The sequence below is a fragment of the Anser anser genome, assembly GCF_964211835.1.
Source record: "Anser anser genome assembly, contig: HAP1_SCAFFOLD_100, whole genome shotgun sequence".
Classification (NCBI taxonomy): Eukaryota; Metazoa; Chordata; class Aves; order Anseriformes; family Anatidae; genus Anser; species Anser anser.
Genome location: NW_028153617.1, coordinates 144,157 through 167,557, shown reverse-complemented (window position 1 = coordinate 167,557; position 23,401 = coordinate 144,157). Strand labels below are relative to the sequence as shown.

Here is a 23,401-nt window from a genome sequence, read left to right as displayed (position 1 = left end):
GAGAGAAAAAGGGAGAAATAGAGAAAGAGCAAAAGAGCTAAGGCATTTAGATTATTTTAGTTTGTCAAAATATTTTTTTCATTCGAAAGCAAAATTTACCAGACATAAATCCAAATATCATTACTTTTACAGTTATTGTGTTATTGAAAATTTTCTGTTAAGTGAATACATTTTGTTTTCACAATGTGCATGTTATTTTTTACCTTATTGAGGATAAGTGTAGTATTTTTTTATTGGACAGGGGTCTGCGACAGTTGTGTAACTGTATTACAAGAAAATGCACTGCAGTAGCTTAAAGTAATGAGGAAGAGGAGAGCGGCTGATGCTCCCTTCTTCACAGCGATAAATACCCACCTCTTTGTTTCTCTATGTAAGAGATGCATCACTTATTAAGTCACAATGTAGAAATGTAAAAGTATGGATAAGGATTAAATATTAAAAAAAATATTGAATTTAGCCTAATAACACTTTCAATCTTCAGAAATCAATTAGTGTTCATATTAGCATTTCTTCTGGATAGGAATACCAAAAAAATCTTGGTAAAGCTGGTAGGAAACATGGATCAGTAAATAACTACTTGGAATCTGTAATAATGACTTCAAGTTTCTTCTCAGTGTTTGGATTATAGTGGAACAGCTTTCTATATCATAAAGCATTTTTCCCAGTCTTCAATGAAAATTCATTATAACTTATAGAGATATATTGAAATAAGCTTTGCCTTATTTGTGTGTGTGTGTGTTTTCCCAATGGTACTAAACCATTGAAACCACTTTTCTTTTAAATCTTTATTTCTTTGTAATGGATATGCAAAATTCTCAAATAGAACATAGTGGATTGCAGTGCAGTGTTAAACACTGTAATGATTTAGCCTCAGAGGAACCTGTAAATTGGGAGTCTACCATCCAGATATTTGACTGTAGAAGTGGAATCCTTGTGATATCAATAAATTTTGAATTCCTTAATTTTCTTAGAAGCAACATGGACCAACTTAAGCCAAAGATGTCGACATCAATGTCGACATCAATGTTGACATCTCTGAGACTTAACTGAAGTTTGAAATGTTGGGGCTGAATAGCACATTTATGTATTTGAAAATGGGTGTATACAGTTTTTGTATTACTTCTTTACAATATTAAATTTTATTTAAGTATATTAAGGGCTCTTGAAGTTAAGAATTCCTTTCTCTTTCATTGGTAGCCAATATACATGCATATCTCTGACTCTTCCTTACAAAAAATAAATGTAACTAGAAAATTTTCAGATTTTTCTTGCCAGTTTTAGCTGTACAATGCTGTACAATTCTGTAAGGTAATACAGTAGAATAGCAAGACAGCATCCTAAGTTGCTGCTCTCTAAATTGCATAATCAAAGGGACTAGTTGGGCAGCATAATGTTATTATAACATTATCTTATGTTTTGTTAATTCTTCAATAAGCAAAAGAAATCTCATGTATTGTTTTCAAAAATCTCAGAATTGTAGATTTCTGCATATTTCATGTCTCTGAAAGCCAATGCAGGACAAAATGTGCTGTTGAACTTAAATTCTGTGGACCTGAAAAATGCATATGAAATATGAATGCCATGTACCTACCTATTATAAATAACCATCTGTCCTCTATTGTGAATGTTTTGCAAAATATTGCCTACTGATCTATTCCATGTTGATATAACATGCTAATTTCACATGTCCACATTTAAAATATTTAATGGAAATTTTGTGAAAAACTTGTGAATATAAAACAATTTCCACATTTTACAAAGCCTACTAAGAGGTCTACTCTTTTTAATTAAAGTGCCTTTGGGGTTAAATGTTATAAATGTGCAAAATACCATAGTATTTGCTTCCTTTATATGCACATTGTCCAGCAATACTGATTACCTCTGAGATTATAAGAAATTATTAACATTTTCTGAATGTTTTGTTTTCTAACAGTGACCATATTTGTAAGTTCGAACTCACATAAATGGAACTTACAGATAATTATAAGCATTTTTTTCTGCATGCATTGAATAAAGTCACAAGACAGTGCAAATGTTCAGATAATGTGTATTCTTTCCAGGGAACTGTTGTAGAAAACTACTATTATTGTTGGTACATACAGTAGTTACTGTTTTGTACAGTTTACAGACTTGTATTGCTCTAATGTTTGCGCATGTTTTCATGAACATTCCCTTTCTAAGTTATTCATCTATACCAAGTTCCCTCATATGTTCATAATTATTTCCAAGTGTGAACTAAAAACAGAAGAAAAAAAACTAGAAGAGTTTAAGTTTAGGTTTTTCTTTTCAGCATTAAAAGTGAATGTGGTATATAACTACTGTGAAATTCAAACTGACAAAAATAGCAATATCTTTCAGGAAAAATACTTTAACTGTGTGATGCATGTTTTTGACCTCTCATTTTTATAACCAACATGTAGAAGAGGAGACCCTGAAACACTGCATCTTGTCCTTTATTCCTAGGAGAACAATTACAATTCCACATCGTAAGAACTCCTCCAGGACTGGGAAATGTTACTGTTGAGTGGAAGATAGTAGGACATAATGTAAAACAAAATTTTGCAAACTATTCTGGAATACTTTTTTTTCCTGAGGTAAGTCCATAAACAGTGATGTTGGCTACAGGAAAATAGTGTGATTAGAACTGATCTGAGAAAAAGTGTGCCTTTTCAACAGTCCTTCTTTCTTGGTTTGATTATTTAATTTCTCACTTTTTGACTTACAAACTGGAGGGAGCTTACAATTCTTGATACTTAACTCTTCTTAAAGAAATTGTTCAAAATACTTGTCATTATGATATCACTTGTGTTTTATAAAATAATGGCTAATCAATTTACCCTTAAAACAAATAGGGGACGTTGAATACAACAGTGTATGTTGATCTGCTGGATGACCATATTCCTGAAGAAAAAGAAGAATACCAAGTCATCCTATACAACATCAAAACAGAAGGTAATGCAGAACTATAGCCAGCTACATCTTAAAAATACCATTTAATAATATAATATTTTTAATTTTATTATTTCATTTTGGAGGTATAGGACTGAGCAAACTGCAGCTGGTGCAAAGTACGCAAAGTTCATTAACATTTTATTGAAATAGGCTTGGTCCTTATGTATGTATATATAAATCCCACCGTGTCTCCACAAATACACTTAAATGGTTTTCAATCCTGATTTAACTCTGCCTATTTAATTCAATGGTTGTTTCTTCCCTTAATCTTAATGCAAACTGAGTTTACTAATATGTCATGGATAGAGTTGCCATGAAACATGCAGATATTTTTATCTTTTTAAACAATCTTGTCAAGCTGCAGACTTACTGATCTGTCCCTGAATTCAAGGTGGTCAGAATATTTTATTCTTGCCATTAAAATTATAGTGAGAAAAGAAGCCTTAAACTGCATCCGTTCTGAAATACCTTTTTTCAAACTGAAATTAATGTCCAAACACCAAACTAACTTGACATGGATTGTGTTGCTGCGAGGTGCCTTATCAACTTCCGAGAGTCACTGTGGCCCAACGGGATGAGCAAAATTATTCATCAAAGCAATAGTTGGAAAACATATCAGTTTATTGATGTAATGATTGTGAAGTGGAATATAGTTTTAAGCTTTTGGAGGTACTTCCTGGGAAAATGGTTTATTTCCTTTTAAAATATAGGGAAGTTGATATTTGGCACTGGCCTGTTAAGTTTTCTTATTTTTTAATACATTTTTGTGACTTTGTACTTGGTATGCATAAAATTTCTGTTTCTATTTGTTATAGAATGTAAGTATATATATGTGTGTAGGTCCCACACCATCCACATACTTCAGTGAGCTTTGGTTTCGTGGTATTTGCATGGCTACTGAACGTTATTTAAATGTAATATTAACAATAATGTAAGACAAAAATATTAGTTGCATAACACTTCATTCACTGCAGTCCACTGATTCTCTTGCAGGAGTTTCTTCTACAGGTGCTGCTGTTTTGGATAGTCAAGGATATGAAGCTGTTCTAACAGTAGAAGCTAGTGATGAACCACATGGAATTTTGAATTTTGCTTCCACATCCAGGGTGGTTTTAATCCCAGAAGAAAACAAAACAATTCAGCTTTTTATTAACAGAGAATTTGGATCTCTAGGTCTGTATAACAACTCCAAGAGAAAGGAAGTTTTGTTTTGCTTATCATTAGGCAAATAAAAGCCATGATAATGAAAGTTTGGAAAAATCTTTGTTACAGTTGGTATTTTTTTCAGAACTTCTAAGCTTCTTTCTGCAGACTTGGAAACTAAATATTACTTATTACTAGAGTCATAATCCTCATTAATACAGCAAGGGATCTGAAAGCTGTAACAATCAGGTGGCTATTAAGGTTACCATATTTTTGTCTAATGAGTCTGTCTCAAAGCATTAGTCTCTTCAGAAAAAATAAAAAACATGAGAAAAGTGACATGTACACACATCCCACATATTTTTTCTCTGAATTTCAGGAAGTCAGCACCTTAGGAATGTCACATGGAAAAAGTTGTGTCCAGACCATTGAATTCAATTTATGTCTCCTCTGACAATTTCTGATTCCTCTTTGAATCAATTTATCCATTAACATCCTTTAAACTATATAGTATTCAATTCTACAATACAATAGTGTGCTTCATGAAAAAAAAAAATGAATCTTGTGTTTGTTGCCTGAAAATAGCAACTTATGTTGTGAGAAAACATGTATAATAATTTCCTATTTGCCTTTTTGGACTATATTTACACCTCGGTGATAATCTGGCTGTTTCTTTTGCCATACTTGTTTTGAAATGAAGTAACATTTACAGTGCTTTTCAAGATCTGGAGACACCAGAGAGTTTTAGAGACATTTTAATGACACTATTTTTCCATTTATTTTTTAATACCAGTCCATACTCTAGTGTACTCTTTGAACACTATTCAGTAAACTAATGTTTTAAGATAATTGTTCATAGTAAGTGCAAGATCTCTCACTGAATTAAAATAAGCATCGTTACTTATTTATTAATTAGGACTCTTTTATCTCTTACATTTTATTTCATATAGAGCAGCTTTTAATTTCATCTATCATTTTATTTCAGGTTCATACTCCTTATGTTTGCCACTTGACTTACCCTACCAGATTAGCGAGAGGTGGCTTTATTCTCAAAACTATAATGTATAACTTTTCTGCTTGGTAATATTTATCCGTGTGTCCCCTAATTTTGTTCTCTATTGAAGTTTGTCAATCTACCCAGGAAAGTATCTAGATTTATTAATCTGTGTTTCCCAGCACTGTCTTTAGAGCCTTTCTTAGATATCTGTCATTCCCAAAAAGTGTCCTTGTTGCAAAAACTCATATTAATGGTACATGAGATGTCCCAGTTAGTCTTTCAGCAATTTCATATTTATGGTCCACAGAACTTCAAATTTCTGGATGCATTTGGACCCAATGATTTTTGAGTCCTATGCAGACAGACAAGTCAGCAAAGGTCAAATTGAAGGCATATTGATAACGGTAACAAAGGTACACTAGCTCCAATGTACTTTGGATAACTCTTTTAATCCTTCTGTTTTGCAGTTAGTCTTTTTATTTTGTGGATGAGAATTTGATCTCTTGTCTTTATCCATTCCAGTGAACATTATATAAGAACTGAAAAACAATTTTTTTTTTCTTTTTTTTTTTCTCCTCACAAATTAAACAGGTACTATCAATGTTACTTATGCCACAGTTACAGGATTGCTCACTGTAAGTAATCAGACAGAAGAGACTGTGGCTGAACCAGGAGCTGATTATGTACCTGCTTCTGGCTCACTGATTTTAGAAGAAGGAGAAACATCAGTTGCCATAAATATTACTATTCTAGAGGTAACCTCTAAACCCTTTAATTCTGTACTTTTCTGTATGATTTCAAAAGGGTAATATTTTGGGAACTAAAGCTTGCAGCCATTATTTGAAGCCCTGTGTTATATTTCACTGTCATTTAGAAAGATGGTTTCAATCTTAATATTAAAATCACAAGGGATCAAATAGTCACAGAAAGCAGCTCTACCTCTGTCTAAAGGTAATAAAGTTGTCTCATTAAAACTTTACCAACTATCTAGTAGTATTTAGAACAGTGTGCTTCATGGCTGGCTACAGGCTCATACTTTTTCATTGCTGGAGATACATGCCTCTAAAATCGGTCAGTAATTTATTTGCAAGAATAGTTTAGCGTCACCACAGGATCTTTTTCATGATATATAATGTCTTACTTAATTCTTCCACGATAATCAGTTTCAGACCCAATAAAATTATTTCAGGAAAACAGAAAAATGAATTCTAGTGTCACAGTAATATTAGAGACTTGTTGTGTGATCCTTTTTGGTGACTTCTGTGGAAGTTTCTTAAAGGACAATGAGAAGAGGATGTACTGTATTTGTGTTTTGCAGGATGATATACCAGAGGTGCAAGAATTCTTCTTGGTTAATTTAACTTCAGTGGAACTCATCATGAACCATTCAACGTCATCCCCACCTAAGCTAGGTAAAAACATCTTATAGCAAATTATTTTTACTTTTCCTTTTTAATGGTTTATATTATATTACCTTGGGAGATTACCATTATTCCTCTTACTTACCAACTATGCTGAGATGAGACATGGTTATTTAGAAGAAACATCATAGAATATGAAATAGATTTATTATTACACTTAATCTCTTGCTTTTTAAACTCTGGGAAAATTTAAATTAATTTTCGTAGAGGAGTTAGTAATTATCAGTTGGAAAGGACAATTATTTGAAAAGTTTATTGGTGATTTTTTCATCTGATTTTCATTTACAAACTACAAAATGGAAAAAAAAAAGTAAAAAAAAAACTTTATGTGGCTACTCTGCTCACTCTTTTAAAAAAGTCTGTTTTTATTCTTTTATCACTTTTAGGAAACATATTTTATGGTTTTCCTACTCTTGCAATGATCTTTATTATTTGCTTAGTCTGCTTCTCATTTTGCTTCTTCAGAATTCAGTAGAATAGTAGTCATTAGCTTTAAGAACTGTTGGATTATCCTGTGGTACTAAAGACTAGTTATATAATGTCAGACATCTTCTTTGACTCTTTTCCCTTTTCTTTGCATGCTTATAGAAGTGACTGAGTTAATTCGTTACAGATTGAAAGGTAACTTGCAAGACTCATTGCTGATTTGTGAATAGTTGAGTCTAAAATATGAAAGGAGTAGCATATAAGAATGAAAGATTCATCCAAACTAAACAGTGTTGTATAGTCTCACTTTCTCTTTGGCTGTCTCCTTGAACCATGACCATTTAACACTGATGTGACACTGCATTGGGTCAGCTTTACTTACAATGAGAAAATAATAGTTTTAAGTCATAAGGAAAAAATGTGTTCACATAACATGTCAGTGAATTCTTCTGGTAGAAGAAATAGCCTGACTCAAATACGTGTGTCCGCGTGTGTGTCTGTGAGCAAACTCTTACAGATCCTGGGTGAACAGATCTGACTACAGGGTGACATGAGAAAATGCAGGAGTGAAGCAGAAATGTCTCTAATTGCCATTACTCCCTCAGGATTTGTAAACCTCAGTAACACTTCTGTTGTCTGTGTAGAGCTATTGCTCATCGTCATCTCTACCTCATAGTGACAGGCTTAGATTCATGGCAATAATCTTCTACTTTTGTTCAGTTTTATCTGAATTGATGGAAAAATGTATATGGATCTAAACATAATATACTTATGGCAGACTCGGTGAAGTCAATTTGGTTTTAGAAAGTAAGTTGAAGCTTATAAAAAGTAAACAAGTAAGTTAAGGTAGTTGTGTGGTGCGGTTGTCTGAAAAACAACAACCTATTTTCTGAGAAGTATTAAGTTTTGACTGTAAAGTTCTGGTCTCTGAAGTTAGTAGACTTTTCTGACATTAACCTATTATTTGGTGTTTTTCACACTGCAGTGTATTCAATTACGATTTCAGGCTAATTGTAAATACCTGTATGTCTTTATGGAGCAGTAGAATATTACAGTATGTGAACACCCCACAAATAAATTAATAGTTGTGTATTTGTAGTGAAATCTGAGGTGTGCCATTAGAATGTATGATGAGGCACTGAAGCACAAATAGAAGATGAAATGCTGAATCATTTATTATTCTTCCTCATTGTCTTTCTCATACTCAGAATGGCAAATGCAAAATATTGAATGTCATTGTAATAAACACTTATAGTGAAGACAAATTAAGATTCCATCGCAAATCTAGACTTTATTATTTTCTAATGTTTTATGTGCTGTTTAACTTTCTACATTTTCCTTAGTCTTTTTTTTTTTATGCATTATTAAATATTACAGTGCTAATTCAAGACGCATTATTGCACTTCTAGTAGTAAGGACTCTTTCCAGTTATCTTGCCCACTCCCATTTTCTCCTACACATTTTTTGTAAAGACACTGTAATATTAGTACCGATTGAATAAATGCTTCTGTGATTCTTGAAAATCAAGAAAATTGATTTTATTGTTCTTTAATTTTTGTCTTTCTGTTTTGCCTTTTAGATGTGGAAGGTTTAGCTTCTCAAATTGTTATCGATGCTAATGATGGTGTAAGAGGAGTAATTGAATGGGAAGGTACCAAGTAAGTCTCATCTTCCTTGAAGAACTTACTGTGCCAATTAGTGATTGGTGTTGCCCATTTTCTTTCTAAAAGTAAAACTCCTGTTAAAAATAGGGCCATGTCTTTGAGATGGTAAAGTAATCATTCAATTCAGCTGAACTAGAAAGTGGGATTCCCACACTGAAAACAAAAATTCACTATTCATCTAATCAGAATTCTTTTACTTATTACTACTTTCACTGTTGTCCTTTTATATCACCAATTTGCCTAACCTCCCCAGCCTGCATCAACTCTTCCAGCCTCACCATTCATGTAAGCAAAAAACAAAACAAAACAAAACAAAAACCTCGTGTTACTTAATTCAATTTAGATAAGAGAAAAAAGGTAAAAAGGATGCGTTAGAGAACTATAATGTAGGGAATAATTCAGAGTGAAAATGTAATAAAAATGTACTATCTTTTTCAAAAGAACATAATCAGTGAACATTGAGAATTATTCTTTTTATTTTAGTTTTGAAGTTAGTGAATCTCATGGGAATCTGACAGTAATGGCTTACCGAAACAGAGGATCATATGGCAATGTGTCTGTATTTTTTTATGCCCAAAATTTGGAGGCCCAGCTGGGTTTGGATTTTAATGTAACCTCAAGGGTAAGAAGCAACTCTAAATCTAGTACTTTTTATTCTTTCAGCTTCCGTAAAAGAATATCTTCTTGATTATTCTGCAGAATGATCAGTAGTGATGCTAGATGTTTCAGCTTGTTTCAGTTGCTTTGGTAATCTAAATAGAATGAAATAAAAATATTCTTATTCTTACTATTTATTTCTTTTTTAAAAATATATTTTTTAATATAAAGCAAAATGTAAACTTTCAAACATCGATTTCAAATTTAATTTTGATTAGACATACAAACTTTTTCATAGACTATTTTTGCAACAGGACTTTCAAAATAAATTATTCTTTCTTGTCCTCATTCTGTAATGTGCTGAACCTTTATATTTCTGATTCAATCAGTTTATAAGGAACAGAGAATATGGCTCTTCCTATGCTTTCCCTTCCTTCCTATTTCACAGAATTCTGTTTACCGTAGTCAAAAATTTCTGTGTGATATTAACTGATGTAAGTATTCGGTGCTTTATGTGTTTCAACGCTAGACTCTTTTTTTTGCTGATGGAGAAAGGCATAAATCTGTTGATGTCATGATTTTTGATGATGAGATTCCTGAAGGTGATGAGAAGTTCCAGTTAATTTTAACAAATCCATCTCTGGGGCTGGAATTAGGGGAGAACACAACAGGTAAAACTTAGTTTTAATGTTCCATTTCTTTAGAATTCTGTGGCACACATTTTAATTCCACTTTTCTGAATAATCATATTTCAGAAAGCACCATTGTCCTGCTATGGTGAATCTTTATACTCCTTTGGAAGGTTCTGAAACATCCCTGTGAAATCTGTGCAATTAAAAAGTTTATATGTAAAGCAATGAATCAGAAAGCACGAAGATGAGTTTTTCAATGTGTACTACCTCACTGAACTGAGGTCTTTTTAGAGAGTTCATAATCCTTTTCTAGGAGAGACTATATTCTTCCTGTCTAGAGATCTTCCTAGTTAAAGTGAAATGCCTTCCCATTCTCTTCAGGTAATGTCATGGACACATAAGCATTATATACACACTAAAGGAAGAATGTATTTGTGTTTATGTTATGTATTATGTTACTATATATGTATATTTATATTTTACTATGTTAACCAAAGAATATTTTCATTATTTCTTTTTCAAAAGCTACAATTACTATACTTGCCAATGATGATGGCCATGGAGTTTTGTCATTCAATAACAGCAATCACTTCTTTCTGAGAGAGCAAACATCTATCCATTTGATGGAAAGTGTTGCAGTATTGAATATTATCAGAGAACCACCTCAGGGAATATTTGGCGCTGTGACTGTTCAGTATCTTGTAAGTGAGATTAATTCTTCAGAGGCAACAATGGATTTGACCCCTTCTCAAGGATATATTGTGCTCGAAGAGGGAGTCAGGTTCAAGGTAATATGCTAGTTATTACCAGAGAAGTCTAGGAAGCTTTTTTTTTGGAAATATTGGAAAGATTTCAGAAATGTCTGTGCTTTATCTTCTGTTTATTTTTTCTACTTCTTTCATTCATAAAGTGAATTGAGTCATGAGCTGTGACTGATTTCCTGTTATTATCTGATGTGGAAGTGTGTGAAAATTAAATGGGCTCATCTTTAGGTGTTTCTTAGTTTGTAAGGGTTGAGGTAAATTGAAAACAGTACACTATAGATAACGTTCATGTGTGCTTTGGAACAGTTCTTTTTATGTAGTCAATCTATAGCTGAAATGCAAACTTACTTTAAATTAAAGTGATAATTTGCAAGCCTAATAGTTAAGATCAAAGTAAAAATCCCATTCTGTAATTTAACATTTTAGTTAGTCTGAACTAAACAGAATGTGCTGCAACAAATACAAAAAGTAGAACAGTTGTCTGTCTTAGGATTGGAAAATAACTTAAGTATTAAGCTCACTGCCTCTATACTGTCCTCACAAGAATGTCAGCTACAAAATGAACTAGCTTAAGTTTGTGAATCCTGACTCTTCTAAGGTTTAATCACAATTCGATTTATTTATTTTTGCCAGTAAAGCTGGTGAAGCTAGTGTTAGCATATTACAGGCAATAGGATAGAAACTGAGACAAACTTTTCTTGGAAACACTGGTTTTCAATTTCTGGCCTTTAGATGCATTTGGAATCACAATGCAGCAGATCTATAAGAAGTTGGAGCCTTCTTAATATAGTTGGTAAATATGGTTTATTGTGGAAATGAACAGAAATATAAAACATTGTAAATTTTGTATTATTTCCAAATGCATCATCACTAACTTTTTATTTTGTACAGCAAGGCTATGCGTACCTATGAAATTTTTTGCTTGTTTGAGTAGTGTGAAGGATGACAGTGAGCCCCAAATGAAAGTGAAGCACTTAGCTTTCTCTAGATTGCTCTTTGCTAGTTTGAGATTGCCTTTAGAAGACCTGATCTTCATCCACAGTGGTGTAGGAGAGGGAAAGAAGCATCGAGAGGAAAGAGTATTTCAAATCTCTCACTATTCTTGCTTTTTTTTTTTCCTTTTCCTTTTCTTTCTTGACAGCACCAGTAGTGAGATTACCCTGTTTCCCTGAAGATAGCTTAGCTGCCAACTAAAATAAATTAAAACCAACTTAACTGATTACACTTATAGCTGTGTTGTGAGTATAAACTACCCAAAAATGTATGGAATAAATAGAGAACAAAAGTATGAAATTAGGATCAAAAACTTCAGAGGATCATAGGATGAGAAAAGAAAGAAAAGAGAACAACAACAACGAAAAGTGAATATGCTCATCTTAGTGTTGCACCAATGGAGGCCACTAGATGGATGGCTTTAGAACCTCAGTCTGAACTCAGTCTGAGCTTGCCTCAATTCTGTCCTCTCCAGCTTCATGAGCTGCTCTTCTCCTGCTATGCTATCCAAAGCCTTATAGTGAAATAAATTTAAAAAAAAGGTAGCACATTCTGATAGAGCTGTGTCATCATCTGTTATCATGTCTCAATAACATTGTATGCTTGTTTTGTTGTCAGACGCTGCATATTTCTGCGGTACTAGATGAAGAACCAGAAATGGATGAGCACTTCATTGTCACCCTGTTCAATCCAACTGGAGGAGCCAGACTAGGCACGAGAGTGGAAACTATGATTACAATATTACAAAACCAGGCTCCACTAGGGCTTTTCAGCATCTATACAGTTGGAAATAGGTACTTTACACTGATCAGTAAAAAGGAGATAGTTGCTCATACTCCAAAGAGATAATATTTCTCTACAATTTTGTTTTTGATGGATCGCATTAAAGAAATTCAGCAACCCAATTTGTAAATCTGTAACTTTGAAAGGTATTGTGAAATACTATTACTGCTAAACAAAAGAGTAGAAAAATGCATAAAAAGGACTATTCATAATCCAAAATTTCAATTTATTTATTATTATTTTTCTTTATAAACTAATACTTCACTAGTGCCTACATATTCCACTGATAGTATTCCATGTTAAAAGTTCCAAACCTCATATCAGTGTCCAGGAAGTCATACGTTTTATAATTTACTTTCATTTTTAAACCTGTAAAAAATATACTTTCACTGAAGGCTGTTTTTCAGAAGCAAGTGACACATATGGACTGCCATTTTTAAAAACCATTCAGCTGAAACCATACAGATTAAATAAATTTACTATTTAAATAAAAAATGTATGTATGCTATTTTATTAATACATTGATGTTTAGAGTTAATAATTTATATTAATATTTAATAATAATATTATCTAAACATTTATTACGTGAATTTAATATACTTAAATTTCAGTCTGTTTAAAGATTTTGTTGAATTGCCTATGATTTTGCATGATTGTAGTAAGGATCATTGGGAAACCCTAATTAATGTAGCTACCAGTCCATCAGATACTGAAACCTGTTATTAATATTTTCTTTTTATTTCTGTTGTATATTCTGCATCTGGAATTGTACAGTAAAAATCTTATTTTTATTACAGCAATGAATATACTATAAAATAATTTTTTCCTTATTTTTATGATTCTCACATTTAGGACAAATTTCATCATAATTGAAGAAGCCAACACTACAGCTTATTTGAAAGTTTCACGGAGTAATGGGCTTAACGTTTCTGTGAGCGTTGAGTGGGAGACATCATCAGATACTGCATTTGGCATCAGTACGTTCACTTTACAGAGAATGTCCACTGCTTTTGTAGAAGTGGAGATAGTAAGAGAGTAGCCAAGCATACAGGAGATGTAGCTTGGGAATGTAAATTCAAGTATTCAGACACAATTCAGTTAATATTTTCCTATGTAAGATTTAGTAGATAAAATACTTTAGCTGCTTAAGAATCACCTTGTCATCAGCCACTTCTGCCAGTTTCAGTAATCTCTATTTCTGTCTTTGCTGCTAATATGAACATTATTGTCACTAGCCATTTATTTATTTATTTATTTGTGTGTGTGTAATAAAATTTGTTCCGTACTACTTGTAACTCAGGATCTTTCTAACACAGTATAAATGACATGTGACATGCAAGAGTCTAGCTCCTGGAGTTTAGTTCTGACAAGACGGTGCTTAGGGACCGTCTTGGAATAAAAACATGAACATGTTGTAAATGGGGAACAAAACATGAACATTTTGTAATTTGTCTTTTTTTTTTTTTTCTTTACTACTTGCTATCTAGCTAATTCTCTTGTTAGCTAAATTCCAAGATCAATTATTATGAGTCAGACTCAAATTGCCTATATGTCTTCCATGTGCAGTTGTAATGAATGAAAAATACATTTACTGCTTAACTCTCATTATATCCTTAGCATTGTAACATTTCTATGTATTTATATACACTTATAACAAATACTAAGACACAACTTCATCATTTCTCATACTAGGTCTGGCTTTGGGAGGTAAATAATGGGAATGGGGTTAGAAAAGATCTCAAGAGTAATATAATAGTAAATAGTGTTTTTATTTTATTTTATTTTATTTTATTTTATTTTATTTTTTACTATATTGCAGGGGGTGGTATCAGTGTCCTATCTGTCTTGCAAAGTTTTGTGGAAGAATCAGCATCTGGTTGGTGTTTCTTTACCTCAAGAGAAATCCTGTACGGTGTTCTGTTGCGTATGCCTCCAGCTTTGTTTTCTACTGTCTACCAGTGGAAAGGAGTATTTGTTCCTGTTGAGGTAAATGTTTGTTTTTGAACACCAGACATGCTAGTTAATAAGGAATTTAAGTCACAATCTTACTTTTTTTTTATTCTTCTTGCAGAATTTCAGTATGTGGAATCCTACAAGTTGTGTGTCTTTCCAAATTGGAGCCTCTTCCTACCTTGTGGTTACTCATGGAGGAGCCACACAGGGAGCTTCTAACAACAGTGTGTATGCATTCATGGCTGGACACAGATTGTTGTGGGTAAATCGATTTTAATTTTAAAATCTTAAAATAGTACGGGTTGGCAAGGACCAAGGGAGGTCCTCCAGTCTGGCCATGTTTTAGAAAAAAGCACTCTGTGTGACAAGAGTTAGTTTTGTGTCCTAAAATACTACATAACTTCAGTGATGTAAGTTTGTCATAGTTAGTTGTTTACATTGTTTGTATTTTTTATATATTTACATTTGAGGGTGCAGGGAGGATTACCTGGGAATCACAGAATCACAGAATTGTCTAGGTAGGAAGAGACCTCCAAAATCACCTAGTCCAACCTCTGACCTAACATTAACAAGTCCTTCACTAAACCATATCACTAAGCTGAACATCTAAACGTCTCTTAAAGACCTCCAGGGATGGTGACTCAACCACTTCCCTGGGCAGCCCATTCCAATGCCTAACAACCCTTTCGGTAAAGAAGTTTTTCCTAACATCCAACCTAAACCTCCCCTGGCGCAACTTTAGCCCATTCCCCCTTGTCCTGTCACCAGGCACGTGGGAGAACAGACCAACCCCCACCTCTCTACAGCCTCCTTTAAGGTACCTGTAGAGTGCGATAAGGTCGCCCCTGAGCCTCCTCTTCTCCAGGCTGAACAACCCCAGCTCCCAGCCGCTCCTCATAAGACTTGTTCTCCAGACCCCTCACCAGCTTCGTTGCCTTTCTCTGGACTCGCTCGAGCACGTCCATGTCCTTCCTGTAGCAAGGGGCCCAAAGCTGAACACAGTACTCGAGGTGTGGCCTCACCAGAGCCGAGTACAGGGGCACAATCACTTCCCTAGCCCTGCTGGCCACGCTGCTTCTTATACAGGCCAGGATGCTGTTGGCCTTCTTGGCCACCTGGGCACACTGCTGGCTCATATTCAGCCGACTATCAACCAATACTCCCAGGTCCCTCTCGGCCAGGCAGCTTTCCAACCACTCATCTCCCAGCCTGTAGCTCTGCTTGGAAGTGGGGGAAGAAATTCTCAAGCAATCAAGTCATAGAACATTTTCTGGAAAATGTATGATAAGTTATGTTAATTCTGTAAATTAGTTGCTTATATATATATATATATATATATATAAAATATAAAGTTTTAAAAGCTATTTCATGTATAGTTTTATACATAATTTTGGAATTCTTAACATTCTATGCGTACTTTTTCTCACTATATACAATGTAATATAAAATGTATTTGTTTATATACATATGTAGATAAACATAGTCACCCTCATATTTCCCTTGCAGATACAGACTCTTTCTGTTCTGGATACCAGACGTGTGAAACATTTTGCAGTGGAGGAAGAAGACTATTTGATTATTGTGAGTCACACAAACAGTTCCAGTTCCATCCAGGTTTGAATATTCTTCAGTCTTCTCTGGCTTTAATGTGGGTAGTTTGCTTATTTCTGAAAGGATAATGAAAGGAAGTAAATCTATAAGCATGTATTTCTGACATATTATTTTTGTTTCTATTGGAAATTTATAACAGTTAAAATTCCAGACTTGTTTGGATGTATAAATACTCTCTACCTGAGTGTATAATTTACATCTGGTTTGTTTTTATTGCTACTGTTATTTCAGTTTTGAAATGTAGCATGTAAACAAAGAAGTAGCTTCTGAATATAAACCTGTTCCTCTGAAGAGCAGGCACAGCTTCTTGCAGTAGGGTTAATTACCAATTACTTACCAGTGGGCTTCTACTTTAAAGTACAGTCCACCTAAGAATATAGGAATTCAGTTCACCATAAATCTTCCCATTTTTTTTGGCATGTCATTTAGTTTTAGTTCTCTCGGTGCTAATTATGAATATATAAAGAAAAGATTTTTGTATTTCCACAGGTTTTCCAGTGGAATAAAGACATATTTGTTCTGCATCATCAGCTTCCACTTTATGGAGTTGTGGACATAGCCCTGTTTCCTAGAGGAGGCTTTACGTACCTGTTAGTTTCTTTGTCAAATACCAGCCAAAACATTCTCTTGTATCAGTGGTTGAACAACGAGTTTAGGAAGCTTCATCAAGTACCAGCAAAGGAAATAAAACATATGGAGTCCTGGATTTCTGGATCTGATGTCTTTGTAATTATTGCAAAAGGTATTTAGCAGAAAACAAAGAATGAGTTTGCTGAGTATACAATGGCTTGTTTGATAGCAAAGGCCTTTGTGGTAAAGGAGTTTAGAAAGCTATTGGAATCACTGCGGGGGTGACAGTACTCAATAAGCATTTAACCCTAGTAAGTATTTTATGAAAGTAATCTCTACTTTTTCTCTCAGAAAATAAAAGCCTTGTGCTTGTTCTCAAATACTTACAAAACAAATGAAATGCTTTCCCAGTAACAATGGGAAATAATAACTCTATTTAATCTACCTGCTTATCACACTCTTTCTAAGCTTTTCTGAGCTTTGTGCCACACACAGATCACTAGTCAGCAAAGTATACGTGTATTTTATTACAAGGTTGACATTTTATATGTCATTTTGTCTCTATGGCTACTAAAAAGTTTTTGTTGCAGTCCACAGGTTTCTTTGCAATTAGATGTTGTCTAATGTCAGTCTTAATGTTCTTGCATCGAAGTTATGCACCAAATAATAAGGAAAATAATACAATCAGTGTCACTTCATAATTAAAGCTGCCAGACTCTGGCTTTTGAATGGCCACCAGTGTGTGATTTAACTAAAAGGCAGCAAAATAATGTGAGTTTTGTCATTTTGTTCCTTGGTAGACTCTGGAAATTCTTCTGAAATTTTTGTCTGGGAGACAGGGCAGTCTACTTTTTGACACTTCCAATCTCTTCCAGTCCATGATGTAAGAAATATCCATGTCTTCATGCCTCCTTCAGGTTTAGGTAAGACTTAAATGAGATTTTTTTTTTTTCAAATCCTAGTATATAATGCTGGAATTTCAGAAATGCATGTCTTTATTTTTTCATATGTATTTATCAGACCTTAAAAGTCAGTGTAATCAGTGTTCTGCAAAGTGCACTTCTGGCATTAAGACAGTAACTTTTAAATATATGACTAAAAAAATATTCTCTTCCTCTTTGCTCCATGTAGTCCATGTCCTCCTAGCTGGTAAGGATATAACAACACTGTATGCTTGGAACTCTGAAGCGAACCAATTCTCTATAATGCTGGAAGCCCCATATGCAGATCATATCACTTCAGTTACTGCAAGGTCTCTGAACATCAGCAAGAGCTTGATTGCTTTGTCCGTTAACTCCAGCTCACAGATCTATGAACTGACCACTATTTCCAACCAGTCAGATTTTATACCTAGGTAGGCTTTTTTGTTTATATAACTTGTCTGAGACACCTTGCGTTTCTTTTTCTGTGATACTCATTTGTGATAGCGGAGACTGTTATGTTTCGTTGTATGGTGGCCTATTTCATTAGTGCTTGTTGTGGTTTAACCCAGCCGGCAGCTAAACACCACACAGCCGTTCGCTCACCCTCCCCCCTCCCTCCGTGGGATGGGGGAGAGAAACGGGAAAGTGAAGCCTGTGAGTTGAGATAGAGACAGTTTATTAAGACAGGAAAAAAATAACAATAATAATACTGATAATAGTATTAATAATAATAATGTGTACGAAACAAGTGATGCACAATGCAATTGCTCACCACCCGCTGACCGATGCCCAGCCTATCCCCGAACAGCCGGCCCCCCACCCCGACCAGCCACCCCTATATATTGTTTAGCATGACGTCAGATGGTATGGAATACCCCTTTGGCCAGTTTGGGTCAGCTGTCCTGGGTCTGTCCCCTCCCAGCTCCTGCTGCACCCCCAGCCTGCTCGCTGGCAGGACAGAGCGAGAAGCCGAAAAGTCCTTGGCCTGGTGTAAACACTGCTCTGCAACAATTAAAACATCAGCATGTTATCAGCGCTCTTCTCATCCTAATCCAAAACATAGCACCCTACCAGCTACTATGAGCTACTTAACTCTGTCCTAACTGGAACCAGGACACAACATGTCATTCACAAAGAAAAATCTAAGTGTTCGACTCCTGGCAGTCTACCAGCACAGACAGCAAAATCTGGCCTGCTGCGAGACCAGGAGATTGCAGGAGATCTTCTTGTTCACATCGCACATAGTGCATTTTTGGCACACTGCAAGATGTTGCTCAATTCGTGCCTTCAAAGAGGACAGAAAAAAGCTGCATCCAGTTCAGAGGCAGGAACAGCCCTTCTGAGAAGCATGTCCATCCCATCATGCTGACTCCATCCCATGGGAAGGGCAAGAGTCACACACATCAGGCTGAGCCGCAAGCTCTTGAACCATGTTGTGGGCACAGTCGTGGGCATCAGGGAAGAGCCCACAGTCCCCAAACAAGAGGAGAAGCACAGCCAAGTCATTTGAAACCCAACTAGAATTGGACAGCTAAATCAGCTGAAACTGAGGTAAGCGCCAAGGGTGCTTTTCCCCTGCAGTGACATGTGTCTCCCGGCAAATGAGACAGCAAGGACTGCTTGGGCTGTGCCTCCTGCCTTGAACTCGCCCAGCTGCAAGCAGCGCTGTGCGGGAGCTGAACACAAGTTCAGCAGAAGCCCTTTGCTGCTGGCTGGATACCAATGTTTGCACGGAACAGCTCGGACCACTTATGGTAGTGCTGGGCTAGCAGCTGCCCCTGGGACACGGCGTGACCCACAAGCGGCAGCAGAGGCTCTCGGCCTTCTCTGAGGCTCACCAGTGCCTGCCAGGTGTGAAATTGAGTGTCTCCGCTCTGATCCATCCCTTCCTGCTGTGCAGGTTACGATGTGTCCACACATGGATTTAGAACCTCAGCTTCCCAAGTCTTATGGCGGACAGAGTGAAATATACCCACCATGTGCTGCCTCCTCTAACTCCTTTATGATCTCCTCTATGATGTCAGGGGATGTTGGGGAAGATTTTCTTATTTCAGCATTGTCCTTCGCTGTTAGAGGACCTGAACAGAAAGTAGGAAGTTAACTTTGGCACCAGTGCAATTTGGAGGACCAGGGCTTCGTTTGTGAAGTCAGTGAAATGACTTCCCACCCCTGGGATACCAGCTGGGCTCCAGCGCAGGAAGCAGCCGAGGGTCTGGCAAAGCCCTCCCTGGGGACACTTCTGCAACCAAAGCCCCGTGAGAAGTTTCTGTCCCAGCGCCATCTACATCAATAGCTCAGTAGGAGAGCATACCAGGGCTCGTGCCTTGACAGGGCACACACACGTGCCGGTCTATACCCTCCCACCTGCAGAGATGCCTGGCTGACGTTTGGGCTTTGAGCTGGCAGCTCTCAAAGGAAGTCAAAAGCCACAACTTACCCAGGCCATCTCCCAGAGCTTCAGTCCTGGAACCCATCTGGGAGCCTGGATCACCTTCGCCTTCGGTCCCATCTGTTGTGCCCCCCCCCCCCAAATCCCCCCCCCTTTTGTGCCTCCCCCAAGTGATCCCACCACCACCACGGGGGGGGGGGGGCACAAGGAGGGCAGCGCCCCCCCCCGCCTCGTCTGTGCCCCCCCCCAAATTTTTGGGGGGGTGGGGGCTGTTTTCGGGGCCCCCCCACCCCAAAAAAAACCACGGTGGGGTCCAGGAGGGAGCGGTGTTTATGTACAGGCGGGGGGGGGGCAGAAGTGGGGGGGCCCCCCCGGGAGAACGAGGCACTTGGGTGGGGGGGGGACCCCAAAATGCCCCCCCCCCCCAAATTATTTAGGGTGGGGGTGGGGGTCCCAAAAATCTGCCCCCAATGATTTAGGGGGGGGGGGGGGTCCTCAAAATCCCCCCCCAAATCATTTGGGGTGGGAGGGGCCCTACAATGCCCCCCCCCCAAGGCCCTAAAGGTAAGGGGGGGTCCCCAAAATGCCCCCCCCCAAATCATTCAGGGTGGGGGTGGGGACCCCAAAATGCCCCCCCCAGGGTGTTTTAGGTAAAGGGGGGTCCCAAAATGCCCCCCCCAAATCGTTTGGGTGTGGGGGGGAGTCCCAAACAGCGGGATTTAGGGGATTTCCCCCAAAATTTGGGGTCGGGGGGGGCGCAGGGGTAAGAAATGTATTTTTTTAGGGGATTTTCCTCTAAATTTTAAGGGGGGGGGGGGGCAAAACTGCGGGTTTTGGGGGATTTCTCCCCAAAATAAGGGTTGTTTTTTTTGGGGGGGGGTAACTGGGGTCACAAATGGGTTTGGGGGAGTTTTCCCCAAATTTGGGGTTTTGAGGGGTCCCAGCAGCAGCTTCGGGGGGATTTCACCCCAAAATGGGGGGGGGGGCACAAATAGCAGCTTTGGGGGATTCCCCCCCAAATTTGGGGGTCTTTTGGGGGGGGGGTCCTAAAAGTGACCTCACGGGGAGGGATTTTGGGGGGGATTTTCACCCAAAATTTGGGGTCTGGGGGGGGGAATCCTACAGGCACACCACAAGTTTTGGGGGAAATTCCCCAAATTTGGGGGTTTTGCTGGGGGGGGGGGGGGGGTCCCAAAAGGAATCGCAAGAAGCGGCGGGTTTTGGGGGAATTTCCCCCGATTTTGGGACTTTTGGGGGGATTTCCCCAAATTTGGGGGGTTTCGGTGGGGGGGGGGTCTCAAACGTGGGTAACAAAGTGCAGGTTTTGGGCGATTTCCCCCCAAAAGTTTTTGTTTTTCTTTTTAAGGGGGTGTCCCCGTGCCCCCCCCCCCCCTTTGCGTCACAAGCAGCAGCTTTTTGGGGGCATTTCCCCGGATTTTGGGGCCGTTTCCCCGGATTTTGGGGCCGTTTCCCCGGATTTTGGGGCCGTTTCCCCAAATGTTGGGGCCGTTTCCCCAAATTTTGTTTTTATTTTTTTTGTTTGTTTGTTTTTGGGGGTGGGGATTTCCCTAAATTCTGTTTTTTGGGGGGGTCTCATTTGAGCCCCCCCCCCCCTTACTGGGGGGCGCTCATTTGGTGTCCCCTTTCCATATTTTCAGGGGGGTGGGGGTCATTTGGGGCCCCCCCTTAAATATTTTATGGGGGGGGGGTCTTGAGGCCCCCCCCTCAGATTTTCGGGGGGGTCTCATTTGGGGCCCCTCCCCTCCATATTTTGGGGGGGAAGGCGTGTTCATTGGGTTCCCCCCCTCAAGATTTTTATGGTGGGGGGGCCTCAGTTGGGACCCCCCTCTCTTTATTTTGGGGGGGGCCTATCTGAGGACCCCCCTCCCGATTTCTTTTGGGGGGGGCCTCTCACTTGCCCCCCCCTTTTTTTTCGGGGGGGGGCGCCCTCAGTCGGGCTCCTCGTCGCCGCCCCCCTCCCCCAGGCGCCGCAGCTCGGTGCTGGCCTTGTCCTCGCCGCCCCCCCCCGGCAGCAGCAGCAGGGGGGGGGTCCCGGGGGGGCCGCCCCCCCCCTCGCTGAAGGGGCGCCCCCGCGTCTCGGGCAGCCGTAGGAAGGTGAAGAGGGCGAAGCCCCCCAGCAGCGCCCCGAAGAGCAGGAACACGAAGGGGCCCATCGCCCGCTGGGGGGGGGATTTGGGGGGGGGGCCTTGGGGTGCGGGGGCCCCCCCCGGGGCGTTTGGCCCCCAGAGAGGGGCTTCCCCCCCCCCGTAACCCCCAAATTGTCCCCTGTTGCCCTCCGTCCCATTGTCTGCCCCCCATTACATGACAGCGTAGCAGGTAGTCAGGCAGAGGGTTGGAGAAAGAGGAAGAAAATCTTCAGGGGGAGTCAGGGCCAGGATGGAAAAGAGAGGAAGAGAGATGAAGGAATGGCAGGCAAGGAAAGCTACCCGTGTTGTGGCCTGAATCTTAGCAGGGACAGGCTTTGATGGGATGTTTTAAGTGTGGGCAGGCTGGCCACTTCAGGTAGGAATATCCGGAGTGGAAGAAGGAAGGTATGGAATTAAGTTGGCTAATGACTGAGACTTTGGTGAAAGTACAGGCTGGAGAAAGACAAGAAGCGTTAAAAAGGGTTATGGAAGGTGTTAAAGGTGTGGTATGTAATGTTTGACAGAGCTGTTTTTTGAATGAGTTGGGAAAGTTGAAGGAGCAGGGAAAGAGGGTGTAGGCACTATCTAAGTAACAGTCTAGAGGTTTTGGTATATTTGCTGTGGTGTTTGGTCAGTTTCCCAAGTATCGAGAAGGGGGGGACGGGGGGGGCAGCCTGCTCCACCAGGGGCCTCTCCACAGGCCGCAGGGGGCTTCGGCTCCGGCGCCTGGAGCGCCTCCACCCCCTCCGTCTGTGCTGACTTTGGTGTCTGCGGGGAGGTTTCTCGCTCCTCGCTCTCCCAGCTGCTGTTGAGCAGCAGGTTTTTGTTTGTTTGTTCGTTTTCGTGGATGTGCTCTCACAGAGGCACGGACTGTGTTGCTCATGGCTTGGCTCTGGGCAGCGGTGGGCCCCTCTGGGGCCGGGTGAAATTGTCCCTTATCTGCCACGGGGCGGTTTCTGGATTCTCCTCGTGGGGGCTGCCACTGCAGCCCCCTCCCGAACCTCGCCATCAAACACAATACACAGGGGCAGCTAGGTCATTGCTGGCCTGTAAAGTATCAGGGATTAAATTAACTAATGAAACCCTAACGAGTGATGGGGGTAGAAGGGGCTGGGGTAACAGTGCCACCTTTGGGGGGTACCAAGCTGAGACTAGGGGATAAAATGATCTCTGGGCAATTATTGTATGTACCCAAGGCAGGGACTAACTTGTTGGGAAGGGATTTGATGATGAAATTGGGCATTCAAATAGTAAATTGGTAGACTGGAATAACAGTGGTATTAATGGAGTGCTCTCAGGCCCTGAGAGCAAAGATATCTTCACCTCTGACTGGAAAGACTCTGAAGCGGGGACGGAAGCAACAATACATATGGAATTTTTACCTCAGGGGTTTACAGGGCCACCGACTAATTTGGGCAAAGTTCTAGAACAGATTT

General features: G+C 39.0%; 1 long non-coding RNA gene and 1 pseudogene across 2 annotated transcripts in view; one reads left to right on the top strand and one right to left on the bottom strand.

Annotated features, from left to right (window-relative positions):
* The window catches only part of LOC310891814 (adhesion G-protein coupled receptor V1-like), a 75,696-nt pseudogene extending 56,354 nt beyond the window's left edge, over positions 1-19,342 (top strand). The window contains exons 33-49 of the transcript in view: positions 2,464-2,594; positions 2,853-2,952; positions 3,946-4,125; positions 5,684-5,847; positions 6,411-6,504; positions 8,519-8,597; positions 9,087-9,225; positions 9,730-9,871; positions 10,358-10,620; positions 12,208-12,383; positions 13,225-13,349; positions 14,192-14,358; positions 14,444-14,587; positions 15,832-15,939; positions 16,426-16,678; positions 17,307-17,429; positions 17,638-19,342. The product of the transcript in view is annotated as an adhesion G-protein coupled receptor V1-like (transcript). The remainder of the gene's footprint in view (positions 1-2,463; positions 2,595-2,852; positions 2,953-3,945; positions 4,126-5,683; positions 5,848-6,410; positions 6,505-8,518; positions 8,598-9,086; positions 9,226-9,729; positions 9,872-10,357; positions 10,621-12,207; positions 12,384-13,224; positions 13,350-14,191; positions 14,359-14,443; positions 14,588-15,831; positions 15,940-16,425; positions 16,679-17,306; positions 17,430-17,637) is intronic.
* LOC310891811 overlaps positions 1-23,401 on the bottom strand; it is a 294,710-nt gene that overhangs the window by 262,412 nt on the left and 8,897 nt on the right. The gene's annotated exons all lie outside the window — the stretch shown is intronic.